We start from the raw sequence: 18,283 nt of genomic DNA on the forward strand, positions 1-18,283 counted from the left end.
GGCGGCGCCTTGATACCTTATTTTCATTCACCTCCTGTGTGTGCTCAGCTCTGCACCCCTGGTGGGCTGAGCTACACTCAGTGTGGTGAGCATCAGCGCATTCTGAGAGAAACGGGGCCGCCGATATGTTGGTTAAACCCGTAACCGTAGTATTCCGGCCCTCCTTGAATGCAGCACGGGTCTGAACTGCACTGACTGAGACCTTAGTCTGAGACAGAGCGCCGTCCCGAATAGCGGTCGCGTCATCATGCCATTATCCGGCTGAGACTGCAGCCTGCTATGTGAGACACTCACTATAGCACTCCTAGGAGTCTGTAAAGTGAGGTCTTCATAAGGTAACATCTTAAAATTAATATCATTTTTATACCTACCTTATGTGTGCGCTCAGCAACGCACCGTGGTGGGCTGAGCTGTACTCGAGTGGTAAGAGAGAGAGCGAGAGTGAGGAAGGTCGAGCGCTCTCGGATGTATTATGGAAAAGGGGCTATTTTTTGACAAAGTCAGGTAGAGCCAACTCTTTATTACACACATCAATAAAAAACATTCTCCTCCATACCCTCAACGGTAGGGTGAGGGGGAACAGTGGGCTCAGTCACACCAGGCGCTGCGCCGTCTTCTGTTCTCTCCCCCTCGCCATGTCATAAACGGCGTCTCTTCTGGCTGCCCTTCGGGTGATGCCAGGATGACGCTTTAATGACCTCTCTCGCCGGCGGAATGGTCGGCACCTCTGGCACTGCAGGGGGGAGGGCGAGGCCCGCTCCCTTGCTGCTGGAGGCCGCCGTCTGACGCCAAGCTGTAGCGAGAGTAACGGCCGCCCTCCATCATGTCCACTTCCGGGTTGGAGGGAATGGGGGGCAGCTTAATCTCCCGCTGTTTAGCAGCCCACTCAATGAGACCTGAAAATTCAGAGCACAGAGAGGCTGTGGCGTCATCATCCAGGGATGTAAATGACCTCACACTTTCCTGAGGGAAAAGGGGTGTTAAACATCTGGGTCAGTGTAATGAATTGTTCCAATAGAATATTCATTTCTTCCCCAATAGCCCTGTCATCTCCTGAGTCAGCGCCTTCAGATGATGCCTCAGAAGCTGAGGCTAACACTGATAGCACATCCTCAAGAGGAATATCCTCCCTAAAAATGCCCAACGCTGCTTCCTCTCCTTCAAAAAAGGAGGGCGCAGCTGGCGCATAGTGGGGGATTAATGAGGCCGTCCCTGGCGTGCTGTGTCCCTCAACCCACGAAACATAAGTCGGGGGGGGTCGACAGCCACCAAGGGGAACAGCGACATTGAGCTCTGAAAATAGCTTTTGTTTAATACTTACCCTATGGATAAGCTTGGTGTGCTCATTGTAGGACGACGTCGATGATCTGGAAAATCGACTGCGTTTTCTTCGTCCTGAGTCTTCTCTTCGTCTCTTCTTGGCTTCTTCAGTCTAGTCCAGTCGCTGAAGATAAAGGGATAGACTGATTGAGGGGAGGCATCCCCTCTTATAGGGACACCTGTACTCCTATTGGCTGCAGGTGTGTGCATAATTTTGTCTCAGGCTGATGCTGCCTTAGGGCAGTGGGTAAACCAATAGGAGCAGAGCTCCCCGATATAGAACCAGATGACATCCTTTATCCTGCCAATGAAGAACAGTTGGGCATTTGTAGTGGGTGGGACACACTACACAAACTAACATCAAAGTTGAGCCAATAGTATTATAGACATCTATCTACTCAGGACCTATATTGCTTTTTAAAGGAAGAATATGCCTTCCCCCACTAGTGTCCAAACTCTATTTCATGTTTTAGTCTCATTGCTGTCTTCTATGCACTTTTCTACCTTTTTTGTCTCAATACTCTGCTAACTAAACCAAGTGTACCTGTAGGATGGGTGATGTTTACATTATGTAGTTTCACCTAAGAGAGGAGGAAAGAAAGCCATAGTGTTTTTTTACTGAACACGAATTTCAACAGGAAATGTGTTTATTGCTGCTGACCACCTTTAACCTGCACTGCCTCATCATGCTGTGCCATGTAGACTGTGTTATTTATGAAATATATTTATTAAGCTATTTATTACCTATTAACTCTAAAAGGCACAAATGACCAAAGTATGAATGTACAATTATCTAGAAAAACAAGCTGTGAACCTGTCCGTTACAAGCCAATCATCTCTCCCATGGACAATTTGTTGGCACAAAATGGAAGTACTTCACTATGCCTTGGGACCTATGTGAAATCGTATGTGTTTTTATGACCCATCAAATTAAGGAATTTAGTTTGCAAGATTTTAAGAATATATATTTTAAAGTAGTGTCCTTTAAAAAACAAAATATCCACCTTGACTTGGACCATTTTGTATTGGTACAAATATAGCTACACCTACTCACCCCTAGATCAGACAATAAGCTTAGAGACAAGTGACTCAATGAAGTGGATTGATTTCACCAGGTAGATTTCAGAGAGATGTACTGTACAATAGTGTTTAAACATGATATTAATAATACTTCTTACCTCCCTCCAGTCCATACAACCAAACACTTATATGAACTGACAACCATAACATTACACACATTAAGATGAGCCCTTTTGAACAAGAGCAGCGTTAAACAATTTTCAATAAGCTTCTTGTCCGTTGATGTTATGTATGTGTACTTTCGTAGCATAGTTGTATGCCATAAGGTTTTGCATGCTTTTGATGAGAGACAATCACCCATGTTCATGCTCTGCTCATTTTCTAATCTGTCCTGTGATGTGGTGATGCATAAAAAAAAAAATTCTCCAAACATTGTGACGCTTTTCTATCAGGGTTCTGATTGCCAACAAAAGTACAAATGTTAAGAACACGTGTGTGATATACTTGAGTTTACAGGGCTATGTTTCCGCCTTGTAATGTGTTGGGATGATTCTTAAAGAAGATTGACAATGACGAAAATATCAGTTAAGAGGTGGTAGGAGTTGAACATCCTGTTCATGTGAAAGTTATTATTTATGCAAAATTAATAATGTACATACATTTATTTAAAAATCCAAACCGCCATCCAATTAATATAGTTAATTCATTTAATCAACAGACATTTTGTGCTGTCCTACAAATCATTGCCAGATTATTTCACTATAAATTCCAAATACAATGTACTGTATAACAAATTTCAATTTATTATTTTTAATATGAAATAGTGTGTTTAAATTTTTTTTATATTGGTCAATGTTATCTTGTCTGAACATCTATTTAGATTAACCCGAATAACATGAAATGACTGAAAGAGACCACACATTCTCAGGAAGACACTCAAACTGTGGCGACTAAAAAAGTGTGGACTCATCTTAAGAAAAGGTAAGACAGCATTTATCTAAAACAGTGATATTTCAGAACACACAGTACATGTACTTGCGATACTTTACAACATTATTTACATAACTTTTTATTTTCAATGGATCCACAGCATTGTTGATAATATCAAAAACAAAACCTGACTGGTAGTTGTCCTGCAAGTTTCAATTTCTGCCCATTTCTTTTAGCCAGTTTTTCAAGCCCCTTGGCGGAAGACAATTTTCTTTTTTGTTTCTGCATAAAAAAATGAATAATGTAATGTTTTGGCCTAGCAAAAAAGTTATCAATTATGCCTAAACATTAGAGTTCATTGGGAGCCTTGCTTGGCTCAGATGGAATGCAGTCAAGGTTGGGTTCATTTATCTCTGCAGAAATTCTTAAAGATCAATGCTGTACACATTGGTCATTTCCCAGTTGAAAACTCAATGTCAACTTCAATTCCTGGTTTGGCTAAGATGTGAGTGGAATTAACCCCAACGTTGCAATGGCGCGACTGTCCAATATGACCCCTCATCGTGGACCATTCCTTGACCCCTTTCTGAAGCTCCTTGGGGTTAGATCTTGGGGCTTAGATCGCGGGGTCCCTTCACTAGGCCCTGCTCCTTGCGCATCACAGGCGCGTGAATGCTGCAGTCCCGTGCCTCACAGAAGCCGGGCACTCCTGCGTTGCCCGCCATGCCAGGCTGGCCCAAAGCGCCTGTGAAACCAGTGGGCCCTCTGGGACCTGCCATACCTTTCTTTGGCTCTGCTGGGTGGCCTGGCAGCCCTGAAGGGGAAAAAAGGGGCTTAACAGTTCTCTTGAAAAATAAGACTTCCTGCTAACATAAATGTTGAATAAAAACCACACAATCCCTTTTCAAGTGAATCTGGAAGTGAGTTACAGATACTTTCCAACAATTCTAAGACAAGCAATGTTGAGGTAGATCTGAGAGTTTCACACCAGTGTAAACAGTGTCCTACCTCTGAGGCCTTGATGCCCATCGGGTCCTGGCAGACTTTTACCAGGCTCACCCCCCTTTCCTTTCGGACCTTTTGTACCTGTGGAGTAAAACAGAGCTTATGGGTGAACTCTGAAGCTATGCCACTACAAAGGAGCTCCACTCATTTTCACTTAAAATGAGCCTTAGTGATCAAGGTTTTGTTTACCAGTAATGAAGTTTCGTTGAACTAAGTCAATTGGAGTACATACCTCTTTCACCCTCTGCCCCTTTCTGACCATCCGCGCCTGTGTCCCCTTGGATGCCCCTGGCTCCTTTGACTCCAGCTTTGCCTGCTTTACCCTAAGAGAGAGAGAGGTCAACAGAATGTATCATTGTTTGGACTAAAGGCCTTCCTTAGTAGATAAGGGTTGGTTTGGGGGCTGTGTGACTCACAGGTTTGCCTGATTCTCCAGTTGGTCCCCTGGTTCCGGGCGGCCCAATGAGTGTGCGGTTGTTGATGGGGCAGCCTTGGGAACACTTGGCCTGGATGGAAGCTGCATACTGGGAGATCTGGGCTGTCACCACTCCTTTACACAGCTGCAATACCTGCTCTTCTGTCAGCCCAGGGCCCTGAGGTCAAAAAGCAGGCAATCAATCAACCAAGCAAGTAATCAATCGATCAATCAGTCAGTAAAAGTTAATGCTATATATGTGTCAATGTAAAATAACGGGAAGACACTTCCTCCAGACAGACTGGGGTTGGCTCCTGATACGCACAGGGGCACCTGGCACTCCTTTAGGTCCAGAGCCACCTTTGACGCCCAGGTCACCGCCATATCCATATCTGTAAAAAACAAAAAAGTAGCCTTCAATATAAATATGTTTTTGTGATGCATAATTATTATGTACCTTGCTTTATTTGACCGCATTATTTGAAAGGATTTTAGGCTTAGTTTAAGAGTTGGGGAAAACAGGGAAGGGGGTCATTTTAAGCACGAGCCTTTCATAGATTATAAAAACAAAAAAATGCGAGTCCAATTCAAGACTTGAATTGTGTTAAATCAACACCATAATAAGAGTTCAACATGTCTAGTATTTCTGTGTTCATATTTCAGAAGAACATATGGATTCTTTTGACCACATGTGTCAAACTCATTCCACAAAGGGTCTGCGGGTTTTCGCTCCTCCCTTGTACTTGGTTGATGAAGAACTCCCCTCACCTGGTTGTCTAGATAATAATAATATGCCAGTTAGCAGACGCTTTTATCCAAAGCGACTTACAGTCATGTGCGCATACATTTTTACGTATGGGTGGTCCCGGGGATCGAACCCACTACCCTGGCGTTACAAGCGCCATGCTCTACCAATTGAGCTACAGAGGACTTGTACTTGTTTGATGAAGAACTCCCTTCACCTGGTTGTCTAGATCTTAATTGAAAGGAAATAACAACAACCCGCAGACACTAGGCCCTCCATGGAATGAGTTTGACACCCAGAATGGAGTTTAGACTTTCAGAATGGTGAAAATAATAATGTTGAGGGTAAATAGAGAGTTACTCTACAAATTAACACGAACCCAAACAGGTCTATAATAGATGAAAAGACCAAATATGTTACAACTTCCCTTATTAATAGTGAGCGTGCAACTTTCAAACAATTTCCCCTACTCTTCCCTACCATCGAATCAAGGAAATTCTGATGAGCGCGATAAAATGAGGATATTTTTCTATGAAAGTAAAGGACAGTTATGTTACGAGTAAAGTAGGAAGCCCAGGTTTCAATAGGCGATAAGATATTGTGTCATGAAAGGATTGTGGATATTTGGCCTGGCGAAGCGGTTTTATGGGCTGACTGAATGGGAGCTGATAATTGAGTTTTTCACTCAGCTGGTCTCGGCAAGAAATTACGAGGAGACAGAATCAAGACCGAGTAAAAAATTATCCGACACCAAGACACAATGAGAATTTGCCTGCACAGCAGGAAATGCGAACTTGTAGCGTATGAAAGGTTTAAAAAGGATTCTAAAGTTTGTAATTCTACTTTAAAATGCCAGACTTCATTTACCCTAACGAAAAATGTATCAACCCCTACAAAAAATGTCCATTAATTATAATCCACATAATAATTCAAAGTTCCTGTTGCTGCAGGGTTATTTTCCTGCTGTAGCAAACTGGCTCAAATTAAGATCCTACATCTTTATGTGGTCTCCAAGTAGTAGACTCAAGTAGTACAACACTGTTCCAAACACAAAAACCGGGATGAACAAAAAATACAAAACACAGCAGAATATAAAGTGGACAATACCATGTGGGAGGACGACACACTTATTTTGATCTTAAAATGAAGAAAATTGGCCCAAAATTATAGGAGGAGACCCTCCCACAGTTTAGAATCCTTAGCATATTTAAGCAATAACGCCAGAGGAGGTGTTCAGTGAAAGAAATTTGGCTCCACTTCTACGGTAAGGTTTCCTTTGATTTCAGTGCTGTATACCATAAGTCTTCATAGCAATTATTTTATCATATTGCTTATATGATTTATTTTCTCCTTTATAGGGATAAGTGTCAGCAACCAAGCTTTGCCTCCGACAACTGCCAGCACTGCCTCTACAAACGTTCAAAATGCTCATTATGGTTAAGTAAAGAGTTTTATTTTATTCTTTACACCAGGGGTCTCCAATAGGTCGAGCGCGAGCTACCAGTAGCTCTCAGCCCACCTATGAGTAGCTAGCCAAACAATTCTTTCCCCAAGACCTTCTCAATTAAATATTAACTGCAAAGTAGGCTTACCTGGTAGACTAGCCTATATCATAAGTAAATATATAATTTGTATCTATTATTTGTTATTTGCAAACTTTAATATGAAATGAGCAGCAGCAGCACTGAACCATTGCTATAGCAGCACATTGGATGGCACATTCATCACTTGCTATACGCGCAATTAAAGGGCAGATGTGCAATTAAAGGGGAATTACACTCAACAACAAAAAAGTTTGTTTTCTTCCAGACAAAAAAAAAAAAAAGTATTCTGATGTAATTTATCATTGACATGGACTCAGAACAGACAATTTCGTTGTTTCTCTATGAATAATTTTAATGTTGAGAGTGAAAAAGCAAATAAAATCTAAAACCAGAAAAATAAAACGGAGAAAACATAATGTAGGAAAATATAAAACAGAACTTGGGGGAAAAAATCACACATTTTATAGGGTCCCCCTTAGAGTTGTTTATTAACCATTATTTTACCAGCTATATTGACAGAAAACAAAGGTACATTAAGGACCCGGGGAAGAGTTGCAGGGTAGAGGAGAAGAGTGTGCCTATTTGAAAGCTAGAAAAAAAGGAGTAGCTCACAACATGTTTTTTTTTTTTTTAAGTAGCTCTCATGCTAGAAAAGGTTGGAGACCCCTGCTTTACAGCATTGGGGATAGATTGATAGCACAAACATGTGGAACTGTTATGTAAATATACATGGAATGCAACAATGTGACTGTATCACAGAGTTTTAAAACCGTCTACTCTCTTCCTCTCTTGAAGCCTCTCCAGTTCCATTTCCCATTCATTTATTGACAAATGTTATGCTCTGTTTATATTTCAGGATTAATTATATTCTTGGTCCTGTCACCTTCTTGGTCCTGTCACCGCCGTTACTGCAGATCCTGTCCAAGTGAAGGTGAGGAGGCTTCATCCATGGCGTTGTAGTCCCCCCGAATGACCTAGATGACATCCTGTTGGGACATCTATCCTGCCAATGAAGAACACTGAATGAGCCATTATCTTAAAATGGAGCCAGTAGGATTGGGACTGCTGCTCTACCTCTCAAAAGGGAAAGAAAATCAGCTTTTAGACCATGTAGGTTTTTAGTTTCATTGCAGACTGATGAAAATGATGTAGTTATGTGAAGCACTCAATGTTATGCAGTTTCCTGGCTTCTCTTTTTCTTCCAATACTTGAATAACCCCCTAAAGTTGCTCACCAGTGGTGCTGGTGACATTAAGTCTTTTCACCTAAGAAAGGAAGGAGAAAAGCCAGAGATTTTTTGGTGAGAATGTGTTCTCGCTGCTAACATTTGAAACTGCACTGCATCACAATGCTGGGACATATAGCTAGTGTTGAAGTATTAACGTAGTGACAAGTATTTCAAATCTATTTACTGCTCAGTTCATGTGAATATGACAGATGTATGAGTGTAAAATGAGAAAGGTACTGTGAAAACATTTCAGTACAGTAATTGTTACACTGCACATTGCCATTTCTCTCTTTCATATTAGTGGAAAAAACAGTTAGCTACAGTAGATGTTAGAGATGCCGAGCATTAACAGAAAGCGCTCAAGGTTCATCAGTTCACCTTGGAAGTGATGAAATGAACTGGCAATTGGAGAGTTACTGGTCTGAAATCCTAATGCTATTGTGCCCATGAGGAAGGTACTCACTTAACCTGTGGGACCAGTGTCAAAATTAACAAGGATACAAATGTTAAAACGTATTTTTATACTGTCCACTATCTACTCTACAATTTATTATTTGTATAATTGTGATCATCCTGCTCATAATGTGCACATTACAACATTGGCAGGTGACGTAAATGACTAATGTAAAGGTACAGTATATAACTAATATAAAAGAACAGAATGTGTCTTGTGAAATAGGTAGAGATTTGTTGCCAGCCATTTAGCACCTCAAACAGCATACGATGCAGAAAAATAGTTATGTATCCAGTTTGTAAGCATTTGTAAAATGGTAGGGAAAATTATTTTTTCTTAATAACATGAAATATTCTGAGTAACAATGAACTTGATCAAAGTGCATAACAGTTCTCAGAGAAACATCAACTGTGTTGACTAAAAAGGTGAGGACTCTAAGAACACATAGCACATGTACATCAGATACAATACTGTACATTACACAATTATTTACATGTCTTCTTTATTTTCAATGTATCCACAGAATTGCTGATCATATATTTTTTTGAACTGATAAGAGATTTATACAAGTTAATTTTCTGCCAATTACTTTACACCAAAGCCCACTTTCGGTTTGCTTGGAGGAAAATTAATCAATTCTATTTCAATACACAAATTGAATTAGGCATGACATTCTAAAAGAACAATGCTGTACACATTGGTCATTTTCCAGTTCAAACTCAATGTCGACTTCAATTCCTGGGTTGACTGAAATGTAAATGGAATTAACCCCAACGTTGCCATGGAGCGACCCTCCAGAATGACCCCTCATCGTGGACCATTCCTGCACCCCTTCCTGAAGCTCCTTGTTGAGGTTAGATCTTGGGGCTTAGATCGTGGGGTCCCTTCACCAGGCCCTGCTCCTTGAGCATCTCAGGTGTGTGAATGCTGCAGACAGGCAGTCGTTGCTGGAGAACTGCTACCCTAGCCTGGCTGTACTGCTGTTTGGCTGTCTGAGTGAAAGGGTGTAGGCTACTGTTTCTGTTTCATTTCTTTGAAAAGCCTACACATCTTAGTTCTACAGGACCGGCCAGAGGGTTGTCTGCCTCCATCTGCTCTAGAGGTGAACTCTTCTCCTGGAAAGTAGACATGACTCTTAGGCTCCTTGCTCAGCTTTAAAAGTGCCCTAGTCTTTCTCTGCGTTTCCTCTTCACATTCAAGTATACAATGAGCCCAAACTAGCAGAACAGGCTCTCACACACAGACATGTTTTATGGAAGCCTGTCCTGACCAGTTTGGCCCCAGAGTGTAGATCAACATTAAATCCTTCTTCTCAAGGGGTGCATCTAGAAGCGGTTCTTGTGGATACTTTTTACTCCTTTGTAATAACATATTCCGTAGGATGACCTGTGGTAAAGATTAACATTATTGAGTAAATAACTGAAACATTTCAAAGAAAATGAAATACATGCAATACATGGAAACCATCACCATAAAATGTTAGTTTCTTTTATCTGTTTTAATACAAAAAAATAAGTCAGAGGAACAGCTGGCAGTGTTGTAACTCACATAGCTGATGGTGAATATCAGCAATGCTGCCACAAGCCCCACAATGGAAAGAACTAGGATGGTGTCCCTTTCTTCTGATTGGTCTGTGGACTCAAGGCAACCTGCAAAAAAAAAATCCACAAATCCTTGCGCCTCACTGGAAACGTTTTAAAAGATGAACTCTCTCTGGGTCCAATTTAAAACACTCACATACTGTATACAGTAGGTCTATGTACCAAAAAAAGCACACAATGAGAGTAGAACACACTCACCTGTCACTCTGAGGACAATCTGCCCCTCCTGGTTCTGTTCTCCTACAGGTGCTGCCAGGAGACACTTATACCTCCCACTATCAACAGCCATTACATTGGGCAGGAAGATGTCGAAAGAACCATCAGCCAAAAGTTCAATTTCACGCTCCAGACCGGCGTACCATTGGGTGATGCTGTTAGGTGATAGCCTCTTCATCAATAGACCAGACACCTTATTAGAGGGCTCCTCATCTAGCTGGGAGAAGAGGGTGTGAGGTTACTCTATGCCTCTAACAGCTGGTCTTAACCTGGTCTCAGAGCCTTTCGTATGATTCTGTACGTATATCCGAGGATGCTGTAGTAAGTATAATATTTTACATTTCGTATGGTATGTATTAATTTGTGGATGTCCATCACCTATTTCGTATGATATGTTACAAATTACAATTCCTATTATATGTTACGAATTTGCTAAACGTTCAACATATTACAAATTTGCAAAACGTATGATATGTTCCGAATTCTAGCTAATGTTAGCTAGGCTAGGAGTTAGCTAAAAGGGTTAAGGTTAGGGGAAGGGTTAGCTAACATGCTAAGTAGTTAAAAGGTTGCTAATTAGCTAAAATGCTAATGTTGTCCCTGATGAGATTCATACTCACAACCTTTGGTTTGCTAAATATTTGCGTTATACGCCCGCCTATCCACCCTGACCAATCACCCTCCTTTAGTTTTTGCCTTAATTAACCATCTGTCTTATATAACAATACCAAACGTAACATATCACACTAAATGAAGTGTCTCGGATTTACGTACAGAATAATACAAAATGCTCTGAGACCAGGTTGCTGGTCTGGGACCAGTGCTGTATATGTTATGCCTGTATTGCATGCTTCAAAACACACAGTTTGTGCTATCACAATAATAGAAAGCTTACCTTCTACCACCTCACTGCCCGGTACTGGACCCCAGGCTTACATATTGCTTTACATTTCAGAATTGAGTCCTCTCCACAAACTGACTTCACCTCTTGTGTAGGCCTATCCTGTGTGAGCACACCTTGCAAGGAGGCAGCTATAGACAAACACAAGGTAAGTCATCATTTCAGGTGAGCCTGCCTAGTTAGACTGATATCAAAGTCATTGTTAAATAGAAATGACAACATACCTAGAATGCAGACGAGTTGAAAAAACATATTTGTAGAACTACAGCAATGAAGATGATGATCCAGAACAGAAGTTAATCAGTTTATATAATAGGCTAAAATGGAAGTGAAACTATGGGGATTCCCGTAGAGACCCGTCTGCAAATGACTAAAAACATGGCATGTGCTTCGTCACAGTGGGTGTACACGGGCACTTCCGCTTCAGTAAGAAATTAAGATCGGATGTGATCTCTGGGTGTGATCTCATGGGGGATATGCCGTTGCAGATTAGGAGACAGCAGCTGGCAATGAATTACTGGGTCAACCTACAAGGACATGGGGTGTCTCATCCTGCAAAGGGGATTTTACAGGCATGCTGGGAACATGAGCGAAGACCAAACACAAGCTTTGGGTGGGTGGGTAATACCCAGGCGAAGGAGATGGGACTGTATGGAAGGGAGTTTAGTCCAACGGTAGTTATTCCTGTAAATCCACTATGGTTACTCCCGTCTCCAGTAGTTGATCAAGAAGTGTTGGAGAGACTACAGAAAGATAGGGAGGGTGTTGATCCATCTGATTTGTTAAATAGATGTCTGGATACTGTGTATCAGGATTTTGTGACCATTTGCACAGATGGTTCAAAAGATCCAAGGACAGGACGTACTGGGTCAGCATTTGTAGTGCAGGAATGTGGGGTGGAAGTGTCAAGTTGCGTCAATTCGAATCTGGTATAGGAACAAAAAAAGGTCAATACACGTCTTCTAAGATAGACTAGTATTTTAATTAATGCAAACACTTGAATGGTAAATATGATGTTCGTATATACGGGCCCACTGAAACACCACGCAGGGCAGACAGAGAACTGAGCTATTGTTATAAGTTCTTCTTTAAATACTCTGACAGAGATAGTTCCCGCTCCCTGCTGGGCCTGTCAGAATAGAGGCTGGGTGTGGTTTAAATTTACCCAACCTATCGTTGGCGCTCAGGCTGGTCCTAGACCCTTGGCGCTTCACTGTTGCCGGGCATTAGTTGTTATCTTTACAACTTGTCTCGAGTCAGCAACCTCAGACATAGTTTGTTCTTCTTCATTGTAGCAGTGTGTGTGTGTGTGAGTCACAAGCCTGGATAAGAGCGTCTGCTAAATGACGTAAATGTAAATGTAAATGTAAAACAAGCCTATCTCAGCCTACCCCCTAACGGTTCCTCACATGAATCACAGCTTGTTATGTTAAACGATCTATATCAGTACAGCACAAACCTATTATGTTTAATCATTAATGTATTCTTTCTAAGCTAGGCATCACATCTAGTTGTAAGAGAATAGATCCCCACAGAAGTCAGGAAACGTGTTACAGATCATCTGGCTGTATATGTGACAGGTTAAAGGACATATTCATAGCCTGTTATACACTAAAAAGTATTAGTAAGTTCATGGTATGTAAGGATCTTAAAATATCTAAGGTTAAAAAGATCATGCATCCAGTACTAGTTCATAGAGATTGATAAAATTCATATATGTGTTAAAATCCGTCAAGAGTAAAAGGGTAAATATTGTAAGAGGAATGTGTAAACGTTATATTGACTACTTTATTTTGTGGTGCCTAATTTAAGGGTAAAAGTGTTAATCTGTGATCTACTAAATGCTCTTAATCTATGAGTCTGAGATCGATTGCTCTGGTCTCCACCCAACTTTCTGGGGAAATCGCGGTCTTTTTTAAAAGTTTAAGTGAGGATACAACTGCGTCACTCTCGTGATTATTTCTCCCCTTTTTCAGGTACGTTATTGATATAAAACGAGTTAATTTGAATGTAATAACTTGCTAACATGTCAAGAGAGTTTAAGGTATGTGTTAGTAACATCTTGAGTAAGTTAGAGTTAAGTTGAAGAGAGTTATTAGGTGTGAGTGAAACCTGCTTGGTTGCAGCGAAATAGCTTCGTACTGAGAGTAGCTGCCATTTTATGCTAATTGTGAATGAACATGTGCGCTGTTAATAATATATTTGGGGTTATTTGTATAATGTGTTTCGAATACTTTGTTGATATGTAGTTATGGGTTACTGAGCTAAAGCTACTTTGTGTTTGACAGTTATATTGAAACATTTGTATATGTTTTAGTGAATTACAGTTTATGCTGTTGTGACTTGAATAAGCTTTGTACCCTACAAAACTCTGGTTCCTGTAGATCTGTTGTTCTGTAAAATGTGTTATTTTTGTAAAACTCATTATACTAAAGTTTCAGTGAGGAAACAACTGCGTCACTCTCGTGATTATTTCTCCCCTTTTTCAGGGGCGTAACATATATACGGCGGAGCTGATGGCCATATTGTTGGCCTTGCAGTGGGTGGAGGAAGGTAAGACAGACAGAGTAGTTAATGGCTCTGATTCATGTGCAGTGTTAATGAGTCTCCAGTCCTTTAGCTCACGTAGCAGACAATACCTGCTTTATGAGGTGCTACAAACCCATGGCAGGATTAAACAGATGGGTATACAGATAAGATTTACTTGGGTCCCAGCCCATGTGGGGGTGGAGGGGAACGAGGCAGTAGATGAACAGGCTAAACAAGCACTAGTAGTGGGGATAAACAAGCACTTAGTAGTAGGGATGTTGATGTTGAAGTGTCAATGAGCAAGGCAGAGGCTGATATATACAGTGATGGTGAAGAGATGGCAAGAGCAGTGGAATATAAATAATAAGGGAAGGCATTTATTTCAAGTACAGAGGAAATTTGGGGAGGGGAGGACGGCAGGAAGGGACAGAAGAGAGGAGGCTATTTTTACAAGATTAAGGGTGGGACACAGTCAGTTGAATAAGACATTAAATGTGATAGGAAAGCATCCAACAGGAAAGTGTGATCATTGTCAGGAAATGGAGACTGTGGAGCATGTATTGCTACCGTGTGGGCAGTATCAGAGGGAAAGAGAGAGGATGAGGGAGAAGGGGATACAGGAAATTAGTTTAAATAGTATATTTAGTAGAGCGTTATTAGATATAGTCTAAAATATTTTGTTATCTTTTTTAACAGAAACGGTGTTGGCAGGTAGGATTTAGTTTATCCCTGTCTCTGGCCCACACTCCAGTACGGTAGGTGGCGGTAATGCACTATAACGTTGGATGCCAACCGACGATAAACCCCACTGAAGAAGACGGACGTTTATTACATTTACATTTACATTTTCGTCATTTAGCAGACGCTCTTCTCCAGAGCGACTTACAAATTGGTGCATTCACCTTCTCAGGAGTACGTGCACTCTGCACTGGAATTATTGACTATTGTTGAGAAATCATGGAGAAACGGGTCATTCTCCTGATGTGGTTGGGTAAGTTGTTTTTCCCCATATGTTTTATACATAGCGTTAAAATTAAGCTAAAGGGAACTTACCGTTGTCACATGCGCCGAATACAACAGCAGACATTACAGTGAAATGCTTACTTACAGCCCTTAACCAACAGTGCATTTATTTTTAACAAAAAAGTAAAAATAAAACAACAACAAAAAAAGTGTTGAGAAAAAAAGAGCAGAAGTAAAATAAAATAACAGTAGGGAGGCTTTATATACAGGGGGGTACCGGTGCAGAGTCAATGTGCGGGGGCAAGGCGTCAGGTGGGGTTTACGAACGCTCACACTTGCGATGTGTCTGTCTGGCGTTACTTGGGTTTCTTTCGGTAGATGAGAAGGTGTTAAAATTCGAAAAGGAAAAATATAAAAGCCTAAAAATACATAGGCCTTTTGTTTACTGAAAGTGAAATTCATGTTCCATCGGCCATCGCCTATGAATCACCACGCTGATTGCCCAAAGGCACACATTTCTGGTAAACGAGATGAGGGAATCCCGGTGAATTCCACGAGTCTTCGAAACGTGCAGTTGAGTGCACACTAAAAACAAATGGTTTTATATATATATATATATATATATATATATATTAGTGCAAAATAAGGATTATTTGGCTTGTTATGATAGCGGATTCCTTTTTGGTGCTATGTAGAAGCATTTTTGGAAGCTCTTATAAAGAACCATTAAATAATAATAATAATATGCCATTTAGCAGACACTTTTATCCAAAGCGACTTAGTCATGTGTGCATACATTTTTACGTATGGGTGGTCCCGGGGATCGAACCCACTACCCTGGCGTTACAAGCGCCATGCTCTACCAATTTAGCTACAGAGGACCACGTTTTTATTTACTGATGGTTTGTCACTTGTTGCTACCAGTACCAGTTGTTGACAACTGTAGCATTTTAGCTATGCCTAACCCCAACTATTTTCCTAACCTTAACCTCATTCTCCTAACCTGCTACATTAATTATCTTAACCTGCCACGTTAGCTCTCCTAACCTGCAATCTAAACAAACCATCAGTGCAGACAAACCTTCAGTTTGTGATTCCCTAAAATTAAATGACAGCTACTTTACTCAGTAAGGTCACTCCCATAGAATTCTAATGTCACTCCCAATAAGGCCAACTTTGAATCATTGCTGTCCCAGTCTTAAATGTGCTGTTCGCGTTTATAATGTAGAATACTCTCTTCTTATTCTGTATTTAACATTTTTCAATAATAAAAATGTCAACAATCATGTCAAGTGTCTTGTCAAGCATTGCAATGTGCCCACATTGTTCAATGTCTAGTTTTGATTTACATTTGGTTGAGTTGTCAGCTAACTTGAAATCAACAAAAAATGTCACCATGTCATTGAAATTAGGTGAAAAGTTGGGTGACTTTTTTTCAAATCCAATCAGTTTTCCACGTTGATTCAAGGTCATATATTTTTTTTATGATGTGAAATCAACTTCAATTAAACCAGTTTTTGTCCAGTGTCATCATGGAGTGTCCCAATTTTGAATAAATTGCTATATAGGCACTGATATCAGTTTAAGTAAAACAAGCACTATGCATCAACTATATGTCAGCTATTAGCCACTTCCTCTCCATGTGATGCATTCTTTCAGAAAAGTAATCACACCCTGTTGTTTACAAGGACCACCTGTCATTTCAATAAGGATAGGCCTATGTGCTGAAGTAACCAACTGGATTTGAACCTAGGTTGTTTTCACAAGACTCTCTTAGCCCTCTGAATTTATAACTTGGGGGAGCTAACACAAGTGCTCCGCTTTCTTGACATTTGGCCCAGAACAGACTAGCACCCCTGGCCCTTAGATGTACACGGAGAGCCAGCATTGATAATATGCATGTCAATCTCTCCTGGCTCAGGGTGGAGGCGAGATTGACTGCATCAATGCTTGTTTTTGTGAGCGGTATTGACATGTTGAAATCACCGAGCTGTCTGTTGAAGCAACTAGCACACAGCTCAGACACCCATACATACCCCACGAGACATGCCACACCAGAGGTCTCTTCACAGTCCCCAAGTCCAGAACAGACTACGGGAAACACACAGTACTACATAGAGCCATGACTACAGTTGAAGTCGGAAGTTTACATTCTGTGATGTCACGAGAGGCTACACAGCTTTCAGCGGGATTGCTCAAGTAGTGCAAGGAGACCAGGTTCAACCAAAACAAGGATTTTATTAAAGGTCTTGGGAAACTAACGAAAGTATAACACAATACTGTTCTCTGGTGGCTCTTAAGGGTTAACAGTTCAGGGATGTCTCTTCCACATCCAAAATCATAACTCTCCCTCGCTCAAATAACTTTTCCCCAGTCTTACTGTCTTCCACGTTGCAGCTAGTGGCCAACCCAGCAAAACGTCCTTCCAAATGTCCCACACGTATTTCCACAGGTGCATATATCCAAAGGTGAGTATTTCCCAAAGGTAAGTATCTCCAAATCCTTATATTCCTCATGGAAGTGGACGTGCAGCACTCTTGTCCTCCAGAGAGCCCAGGTTGGAGACTGTGTCTCTTCACCCCCACACACTCCCTCAGTGTGTCTCTTCCCTTCCCAAACCTTCAGCTCATCAGCTCCTCATTTGTTTCAGCTGCGTGGGAAGATTGGCCATAGAGGGGTGGAGTTCCCGACCATACCAGCAGATGGAGCCATAGCTGTCTGGGTTTGCAGCCACCTCAGGGGGATGTAACGTCCCTCCAGGACACAGCCTCTCGTGACATCACACATCCCCCTCCTCGGGACCGACGTCCTCGTCGGGGTAAAGGCAGCGAAGAAGGCATCACGCCGGGAGAGGGCGTCCGCATTGCCGTGGTGCTTGCCACCTGCTCTCTCTTCAACTCCTCCAACTCTAGGACCAGGGACTCAGCCTCCTGTTGTCTCTCCTTGAGTTTCTTACTGAACGCATCAGCCTTGGTTTTAGCAGAGTTTAGCTTCTGTTGAGCAGCTTTCAGTTCCTTCTCTCTCTCTGCCTCCGCATTCTTCATCTTGTTCTCCAACACCTTGTACTTCTCCTCTGCCTTCTTCTGGACCTCCTTACTACTGCGCAGGGTCTCCTCACACTCCTCGATGGTCCTGCGCAGCCTCTCCAGCTCCTCCTGTTGCTTAGGGAAGGAGCTCTGTTGGAGTTTAGCCTGGAGGATATCTAACTCTTCTGTCTTCATGTCTAACTGTTGCTTTAACAAACGATACCTCTCAGCGGTCCCCTTCAGACCAGACAGTTCTTTGTCCAGATTCTGTAGCTCCGTCTCTGTGTCGGTCTGGGCACCTGCCATCCCTATCAGAGCCCGGGGCGGGAGTGAGTAACTCGGAGGATTGCACCGGAGCCTTCCCAGGATGAGTCTTGCCTCTCCGT

The 18,283-nt window shown here is 41.6% G+C and overlaps 1 pseudogene; it reads right to left on the minus strand.

Annotated features, from left to right (window-relative positions):
• Positions 1–9,168: 9,168 nt before the first annotated feature.
• Positions 9,169–11,695, minus strand: LOC123482135 (annotated as a pseudogene).
• Positions 11,696–18,283: the final 6,588 nt, after the last annotated feature.

Source organism: Coregonus clupeaformis, chromosome 28, assembly GCF_020615455.1.
Source record: "Coregonus clupeaformis isolate EN_2021a chromosome 28, ASM2061545v1, whole genome shotgun sequence".
In the NCBI taxonomy this organism is placed as follows: domain Eukaryota; kingdom Metazoa; phylum Chordata; class Actinopteri; order Salmoniformes; family Salmonidae; genus Coregonus; species Coregonus clupeaformis.